Genomic DNA, 9645 nt, shown 5'->3' with positions numbered 1-9645 from the left:
ATTACGGAGTGTGTTGCTGGTTAAGAAAGGAAGAAGCAGCTATGTTAGTAACGGTGTTGCCGAGTTGTTGTTAGTTAAAGGAAACTAGAAGAAGGTAAAGTTAGCGCTTAGACGACTAGCGCCGCCATTGTTAAACATTACGTGCTCGCTAATATCGCTAACCTTACCTGTTGTCGCTACTGCACCTGCAAAACAACCTTACCTATACTACGAGCCTAAGGCGCTATACTAACTAATTAAAGATTGAACCTATTAAAGGTTTAATCAAAACTTTAAGGCTAAGTTAAAACTTTGAGTCGCTTAAAAGATTAAGTAGACTAATAGACCGACTAACTAAGGGCAAAACTATAGAGCTAAGCTAGCCGGGGTCGATCTTGCGGACAATAGGTTACTCCTCGATCTTTCTAACCCTTTAAGCGAGGCGAACCTCTACTACTACACTTATAATAGCCTTCACCTATAGAAACTAGAAGAACTGAGTTTTTTGAAAAGATATAATAAGTTGACACTTAAAGGCTACTAAACCTAACCAATTTAGGCTAGTAAAACTACGATAGTAAACAATAGCCCTCGTAACAATAAGAACAATCCCTCGTAATAACAAGAACAACCCTCGGAAGCGGACATAGCTAGGTCTTTTAAGAGTAGACGCAAAGAACTCGGTACGATATCACTTAGAGCGGAGGCAGGGCTGCAATACCTCGTACGTCTACCTATTATAGTAGGGAAGACGCGCTCGTATTGTAATTAGTCGACGGCCCTTAATTCTTATAGCTTTATATCCCTTTACTTTATTGTATATAAGGATAGCGTAGTTAGAGTTAGACGTTGTGTTGAAAAGTGAGGTTTAACATAGTTACATAATTAGGTAGTTAAGTGTTTAATTTAGCGCGAGCTAAGCAGCCTATTAGACTTGCTAAGTTAGTAGCAATAGAGGTCGAAATTGATAGGCTACGAGGGCGCGGCCTTTAGAAGGGAAGCGTATGTTAGGGCTAAAGAGGCTATACGTGATTAGCATATAGTTAGGCCGAGTGAAGCCGGGGTCTCGGTGCCTTAGGCAGGGCTTAGCGCTTGGCGTTAGGCTAACTTGCCTGCCTTCCTCCCTCTCCTTTTAGATCTCTATCGAATACTATACTAATTTACCTACACCCTATCTACCTACTAACATAACCCTTCTTACACTAAGTAGTTAATAGATATTAGTATAGGTGCGCTAACGAGTGCCTTAGTTACCGTATCCTTAGCCGCTTAGTAAACGGAGGTCTATTCGAATTTAGCATCCTTCTTAAGTAAGGCGTATAAGGGCTTATATACTAATATAAAGTTCTCGACCTAGATACGGAAGTAGGAGACTACTCTAAGCTAGGTTCGGATATCCTTCTAATAGATAGGATCTAGCTAGGATACTATCTTTAGGACCCGTATATTATTAGGATAGCGGCCGTTCTTATTAGTTATAAACCCGACAATATTTATTCGTTTATATAGGAGCTAAAGCTTCTCCCTATATACCGTTAGGTTAGCTCGCTCTAGGTCGTAGAGGACACTATCGAGGTTCTAAATATATTCGAGAAAGAACCTATAGATACTAGGCTCTACTTCTTTATTATCGTACCTAGTTTTAGGGCCCTTAATACCGATATCGTCGAGGAAAGGTATCGCTATATAGGAGATATAGGCCGCGAGGACTTAGTTTATAATACGAACGAACTAGGCTACGGAGTTAGTTGCCCCTTAGGGAAGGGTAGTTTGTCTATATAGCCTAAGAGATATCTCGAAACTAGTAAGGTCCCGGCTATTAGGGTAGAGAGGAATTTAGTCGTAGCCCGAGAAAACGTTAACTAGTAAGGCTATAATATAGTTAGTAAAGGCTTCCGAGAACCTATTAGTCTCCGGAGGAAGGTTAGTATCTCTAATCGTAACCGTATTAAACTTTTATATAGCGTTAATTAGGCGGTACTTCTTTAGTTCCCTAGGAGCTATCTTCTTCTAAACTAGGAAGTATAGATTGCGATACGAGGTATAGGAAGGTTCTAAGGTACTAGCCTTTATACGCTATCGTATTATATCCTTAACTATACCTCGTAGGCTTAGGTTTAGCTTAAAACCTAGGTAGGCCTAAGGCTTATATTCGATCGTTCGGATCCTCTATAGAGGGGCAACCTCCGGATTTATTCTACTTAGGTAAGTAAAGTTATATACTAATACGGCCTCGCGATTGTATAGAAGCTCGTATAGCAACTCTAGTTTACGATCCGAAAGCTCGATACTAGGTTTGATTTTCGTAAGCCTCTCCTCTATAAGCCTTAACCCCCTAGGGATAGTAGAGAACTTTTTAGTAATATATTTCTAATCGTACGGACTATCTCTAGGTAGTAGTATCGCCTCCTAATTAAGGCACTTTTATCGCTAGTTAGGATTTCCGCTAGGATTAGACCTATCGGTAATATATACGCTACCCTTTACGGGCTTTATCTTATCGGCTACCCTCTTATATAGGGCATATATACTAATCGATTATAGAACCCGAGCTCTCTCTCTTTGTCGCTAGGCCTAGAGATTAGTGTAATAAAACAGCGCGTAAACCTTTTTAGAAGTTTCCTTAAGTCGATAGGTATATAACTAGTAGTCCTAATTTATAATACCGGCGAAAACGTTAGATTTATAATAATACCCCCGGGGTAGTATTAGACTCGCGCTCTAATTAGTTAGTTCGGGTAGACCCGCCTCCGGTAATAATACTTACGATAGTATTATTACCTTAACTTGCGCGCTAGGTAGTCGTTATATTATACTCGCGGTCGCTTCGAGTATTCGTCTTCTTAGTATAGAACCTAGAAACTTGCCTTAATATACGGAGCGGCGCACTTCTAGATATAACCTATTAAAGCTATACTAACTTATAGCGTAGATTGCCGGTTTTATAACCGCGCCGTAGCGTTTCCCGAAGACCGTTTAGAAGCAGTAAGGATATCCTCGTAGGACTTATAGCTATTATTACCGATATAACTAGTAAATATAACTCGGTTGCCCTTCTAGTTAGCGATAGTTCTCTCCTAGGAGCTATCGTCGTAGTTACGCTAGATACTACGAGTTATACGAGACTATAGCCGACCTAGAATAATTAGCGTATTTAGGTCGGCGGCAATCTAGAAGGTAAAGGAAAAGCATATACCGAAGGCGTCTACTATAATATTATAGTAGGCACCTACTAGCGCAACCTCCCTATTTACTCCCTATATACCGAGGGAAATGTCTCTATTTATTAGTAGCCTAAGTTGTTTAGCCTAACGCTTACTTATAATAAGTAACTCCGAACTATTATTAAGTATTGCTAGCATCTATTAACTATAGCTCCCGATAGTAACCTAAATATAGATAGTAGGGACGACGGCGAAGGAATAGGTAACTACGGAAAGGTCTATATTATTAGGGATAGAGTAAAGTTCTTTAGGTCGAGGAGGTCCTACTCGACCGATTTGTTAGCTAGTAAATCGGATAGCCTTAATAGAAACTAAAACTAGAGTAGGGTCGGTATTATTACTATTTCCTCGGCCTATCTCCTTAACCCCCTTTTCGTAAGTATTATCGATAGTCTCCTAGCTTTCGTAGGTTACTAATTCGCCTTCTACTAACTCTTAGGTACCTAAAAATTTAGAAAGGAACTATAGGGAAGAGACGTCGATATAGTCTTCTCGTCCCTATTTCCTTTAGAGAGTAGCGAGGTCTTTTATAAAGGTAGTATCGTTAGGGATTCGGCTCTAGAATAGGTTAGTAGGCAAACCGTATACTAGTAGCTCTCCTATAGATATATTAGACTTAAGGTCTAGGAACTATAAAGCCTAGAAGAGAGCGTTTGCCTTTATATCTAAGGAGTTAGCTAGGCTAGTACTATACTTTTTTATATACCTATTAAAGCGAAAGCTCTTTAGATCGGATAACTTTTGCTTATAGGCCGGTAGGTTAGCTAGACCTAGGGTACTACTAATGTCGGTAGTAATATCCTCTATATCGACCTTTAGAGTCTCTAGGACGACTAGGCTTTCTATAGGTAGGGTACTAGGTACGGTACTAGGTACGGTACTAGATCGGGTAGTACGGTCTATAGCTATCTAGAGAGTCTTAGTTTTAGCGGTTAACTCTCGCTATTGCTTAGCCTTATCGGCCGCCTTGTTCTTTAGTACCCTAGTAGAGGCTACCGTACTAGGGCGAGTAGGGTTCTAAGGGCTCTTACCCTTGTTTTAGGACTAGGTCTAAGACCGTATAGTAGTATAGACATCTATACTGTTCTTAGTAACCGCGTAAACATTAGTAACTGCGTCCGGATCCTAAGAAACAAAGTTAACCTTAATAGGCTTAGTAGTACTATCGCTACTCTACTCCTTAACCTGTTTTGCCCTAACCTTCTAAGTTTCTCGTTTAGTAATAGCGGCTAGGGTACTATTCCTAGTATCCTTAAACTCGATCTTACTACTATACTTCTTTTCTAGAAGACTCCTAAGTTAAGGCAGCTTCGGGGCTCTACGATCCTACTCGAAGTTAATCTTGTCGCCGGTATCAGTATAGTAGAACCGACTATTTACTTATATAACAAGCTTCCTTTTAAGAAGCTCTTTCTAGATAGGGTAGTCCGATTAGATATATTTAAAACCGCCGCATATCTAGCACTTGCTATCTAAGTTAGAATAGATCTTCCGTATAGCGTAGACGTTAACTAAAGGGGCCTTAGGGTAGTTAGGATCGGAAACCTAGTAGACTAGTAGTATATCCTTCGGTATAGTAGTATTAATAACCTCCCTAACTCGCTATAATGCTTTCGCATTTAGGTTTAGCTAGGCTAGGGATTTAGCTAAGTCCGCGACATCCTAAGAGTACTTAGTAACTGTAGGAGTTACGGTACTAGGACCGCTTTACGATTTAGGAAGGAACCTAGGTCCTCTAGTTCCCGAGGCTTCGTTTCTAACTAGAGCTAGGTTATTCCGGTCTTTGCCGTAGATAAACTTCTTCGTATCGGTAGAGCTATTAATGTCTTCCTTAATAGCCTCTAGGACCTCTTTATACTTCCTAAAGGTCTTAGGATTAGCTTCGCTAAGCTTATAGCGACGGAAGATACGCTTAGCCGTAGACTATAGTAACCCTTTAAGGAGTAGCCTCGTTCTTTAAGAATTCTCGAGGTCCTACTATTCGATGCCGTCCGCTAATTTAACAAATTCGCGGACGTACCCCTTTAGGTCGTTATCCTCGGTACGCCTCTCTATATAGAGGTTCTTAAGCTACGTACGACTGCCTTTAATATAACGGCTATCGCGTTCCCGATATTCCCTTAAAAAGGCCTACTTAAAGGTCTCCTAGTTAGTATTAGACTTGTCGTCCTTCTCTAGGTAGCTAACTAGGGTTCTAAGGGTTCGGTAAAGCTTAGTAATAGTAGTCCTCGTAAGGGACCGGACTTTATACTAGTCCGACTCCTTTTCGAGTTCGTACTCGGCTAAGTAGTCCTTAAAGCGTTCTACGTACGCTATAGCGTTCTACCCTTCGAATAAAGGGTTCCTACTACTTCCTAGCTCTAGCGGGCGACGCCTATTCTAACGGAGAAGGTTAGTTTGCCCTTAAATTATCTTTATAACGATATTATAGAGAGCCTCGGGCGTAGAAGGCCTAATAGCCCCTAGGTCGACGCCGCTTATAATAACTAGTCGTCGCCTAATTTTCTCGTTAATAGGGTCTAGTACGTTTTTAGATTCCGAAGATTCTACTAATTCGTAATATTCGCTTCTATTAGAGCTTATTCGATTATTATAAAATAGTTGAAATAAAATACTATAGGAAAGTGTTTTTAGTGTATTTTCGTAGGTTTGTTTTATTTCGATATTGCTATATAAGAGAGTAGTATACTAGGCTGTTTTCTTCTAATATTACCTCTAGGGTAGTATTAGGATTTAGCCCCCTAGGGGTCGCCTAGATACTACTAGGAGCTTTAATTTAGTAAACTTAGGCGAGAGCCGCTCGGAGGGAGAGACTATAATCTCTGTTTATACCTAGATCCTAGAAACTAGCTCTTATATCTCCTTTAGCTAGGCGGGGGGGGGGGCGGTAGCCTTCTTTTTCTAGTAGAAGGCTAAGCACTATCTAAGCGAGGCTACGAATCTAGGAAAGCCCTATCCGATTAATAGGGGACTCCTCGGCTATCCGACCTATAATCTAGAAATTGCTATCTATCGATAGTCTTAGTAAACTAAGTAAGGCCGATAGGTAATTAATCTATCTTCTCCTTAGGCAGGCGGTAGCTTATCTTAAGTAAGCGGTACTAAATAGGTCTTCGACCCGAAGCCGAGTCCTTAGAAGCTAGCTATAGTCGCAGACTAGGCCCTAAGCTATAACAGTCCTAAGGGTTTATAGCTTTTCGGGGTTAAAGCGATGCCCTCGTTAAGAGGTTTCTCTACTTATCGTAATAGCCCCTTAAGATACTTCGGTATTGTCCGTATCGTAGGCTCTTATCGTACCCTCGCTTCGGTTATAGCTATTCGTACCTAGAGACTACCTTTAATATACCCGAACCTGTTAGATATAAAGAGATAGCCCTACCTTCGGCTCTAATAAAGGACGGAAACTAATATTACTACTACTACTAGTAGCAATAGTATAGGCAACCGAGGGTAATATAACCTATAGTAATATAGGCAGCTATGTTTAGTATAATAGGATAACGAGACTGTCGCTTATACTAGTAACTAGAGCCCTACAATATAGGCATTATAGAAGTGTAATATAAACAATATACTATACGAGGTTAATAATTTGTCTACTATACCGAAGGAGGCCTCTTATATAGGCTTAAACTTAGCCTATAGGTATAGGGCCAATTACTAGCTAATACCGCGCTCTAAATACTCTCTAAGCATACCTATATAGTATAGTATACTTTATTAGCCGTATAGAATAGAAGTCTTCGAAAAACCCGTTAGTGCTTAGGAGTAAAAAGGCTAACTACGCTACCGGCTACGCTGCCGGCTACGCTACTAGGTCTTATAAAGAACTAAAAGAAGATAGACATTCTAGTTAATTTGTATTAGTTTGGATTTTTATAAAAAGAAAACAAGGAAAAAAGGAGGAAGATTAAAGAACCTAATACTTATAGTTATAGGCATTATCCCTATTCTCTAGACTATATTATATACCTGCTTTCGTAACTCTACCTAATACTCCTACTAAATATCCTTATACTCTACCTACTAGAAATTCAACTAGGTACCTAGACCTATAGCTACCTCTATATCTTTTACTATCTTCTATAGATTAAAGGACTCCTCTATAGTAGCCTCTACTTCCTTATATAATACGAAGTTACTGCCTGCCCTATCCTTAATATCTACTAAATAACCTAGAGTTTTAAGGAACGAACTAGTATTCGGCCGTAGTATAGCGAGTAACTAGTAGAACGCCCTATAGAGCTACCTTATAGCTGTTTTGTATATAGTACCGATGTCGAGGGAGGAGCTATCCTAGTACTTAATATTAGAGTATAGTTTAGTAGGAAAGTGCTAGAGCTTCTTAAGGAGAGCTTCGACGGAAATCGATAAGTTCTACCTAGATCTAGATAAAGACATTCTACTAAGCAGTTAGGGAATTGAACCGTAAACAAAAGGATGAAATTTATACCTAAGGAGTATAGTTTCCGAACTAAACTATAATGCCTTGTATATATATATATATGCTTTTAATTAGTTAGTACCCTTAGCTAATTGTCTATAGATTTAAGGTTATATAAGTACCTTTATATAACTACGTAGCCTAAGTAGGATTCGAAAATTCTATAAGTACTAAGGACTAAAAATGCCGGCTACGCTACCGGCTACACTACTAAGTCTTATAAAGGGCTTGCTTAAAGCTACGTATACATTCGTACACTTCTTAAAAACCGATAAATTATATAGTTCGAACTAGCTACTTATATAGTTGCTTAGCAAACCAACCCAAACCAAACTAGAGTTTCGGCTTAGTAAACTAAACTAAACTAACCCGAACTACTACGGGGTCTAGTTACTATTTAGGCTAGTTCCCTAGGGTTGAAACCTATTAGTATCTAGTTCGGTAATATACTAGTCGAGGCGTTAATAGAGTTATTAAGAACTAATTATATATACGGCGTCGCGTATTCTAATTCTAAATCCCTATTAGGATATTAGGTAAGGAAATACCGTAGGGCAATCTCGATAGTCTAGTTCGTTCTCTTAGACTAGCTATTAGCCTATAGGTAATAGGCATTCGTTATTAGTAGCTTAACGTTTATTCGCTTAAAAATAGCCTTCTATATCTCGGACGTAAACTTCGGATCTCTATCGGAGATAATTACGGTTAGTAGACCCTAATTGTATTAGAATAATTCGTCGAGTAGACGGTTAGCCTAAGCCTCCGTAGAGTACGTATCGTTACTAGTAATTAGGAGTACCTATTTCGTATACTTATCCGTTACTATAAGTATAGCGTTAGTTTCCTAAGCGGAAAGGGATACTATAAAGTTAATCGTAATTATATAGAAGGGTACTAGCGGGGATAGTATTAGGTTTAAGGACCTATACGGCTTATATCGCTTAGTCTATAACTCTAAGTAGTCCTAATAGTAACTTAGATACTTTTTTAGTGTCTTAGCTAGTTTCCGGATATAGTACTAGTTATTTATTTAGGTATAGGTACGATAAAAGCCGATATAATATTAGTTATCGTATATACTACTAAAAATGTTACCCTCTAATACCTTTAGGATATATAATCGTCGGTCGCTAGAGTAGGGCTTATCGAGCTATACTAGGCCTTCGTCGTCGACTAAGAAGCTTATAGAGCCTAGTTCCGCGTTCTATACTATAGCCTTAATATTACTCTAGTACTTATCTTCTTCGTATGCTTCGATAAGTTATTACTTAAATACGTCGTCTATTTCTAGTATTATTACTCCGTAAACTAGTTTGTCGAATACGTCGCTCTTCGGGAGATAATCGTCTATCGTTTCTAGGCGCGATAAGGCGTCTAGTACGATATATTCTCGCCCTAGCTTATAGACTACCTTTAGTAGGAAAAGGGAAAGATATTACGACGATCTCGTTAGTCGGTTATTAAGCTTATTAACTAATAACGAAGTTAAGGCAGTCTAGCTTACGATCCCTAGCGTCGCTACGTAATCCGTAAGTACCGTTACTACTAACTCGTATACCTCGACTATCTATCGTACGCGTTTAATCGTTTATACTAGATAGGCGACCTCTAATTCGGTTAGCTAGTACCGTCGCTCTATACTAGAAAGAGTTTTTAATAAAAACAAAATCGGTTATATCTTTGTCCTACTAGGATTTTTAGTAATAGCGTCGCCCTTAACGTAGGCTACTATTATACTAAAGCCTCGTTTCTTAGACGCGTCGATATAGATATATAGTAGCCGGTTTCTCGCGAAATAATAGAGCATCGTTAGCTTAGCAAAGGCCTCTTATAGGGCTTAGAATATAGCTAGTCGTTCCTCTATTTCCTCGATTAGTATCGTTACTATATAATATCGACGTGCCTAGCTAGTAGTAGGTACGCCCTTTAGTCTCTTAGTCTTAATCTTCTAGAGCAGTTCCGCTAGTTAAGCGTAGTACTTAATATACGTTCTTAGCT

This window comes from Pseudocercospora fijiensis, assembly GCF_000340215.1.
Source record: "Pseudocercospora fijiensis CIRAD86 unplaced genomic scaffold MYCFIscaffold_1, whole genome shotgun sequence".
Classification (NCBI taxonomy): domain Eukaryota; kingdom Fungi; phylum Ascomycota; class Dothideomycetes; order Mycosphaerellales; family Mycosphaerellaceae; genus Pseudocercospora; species Pseudocercospora fijiensis.
Note: the sequence above shows the minus strand (reverse complement) of the source record.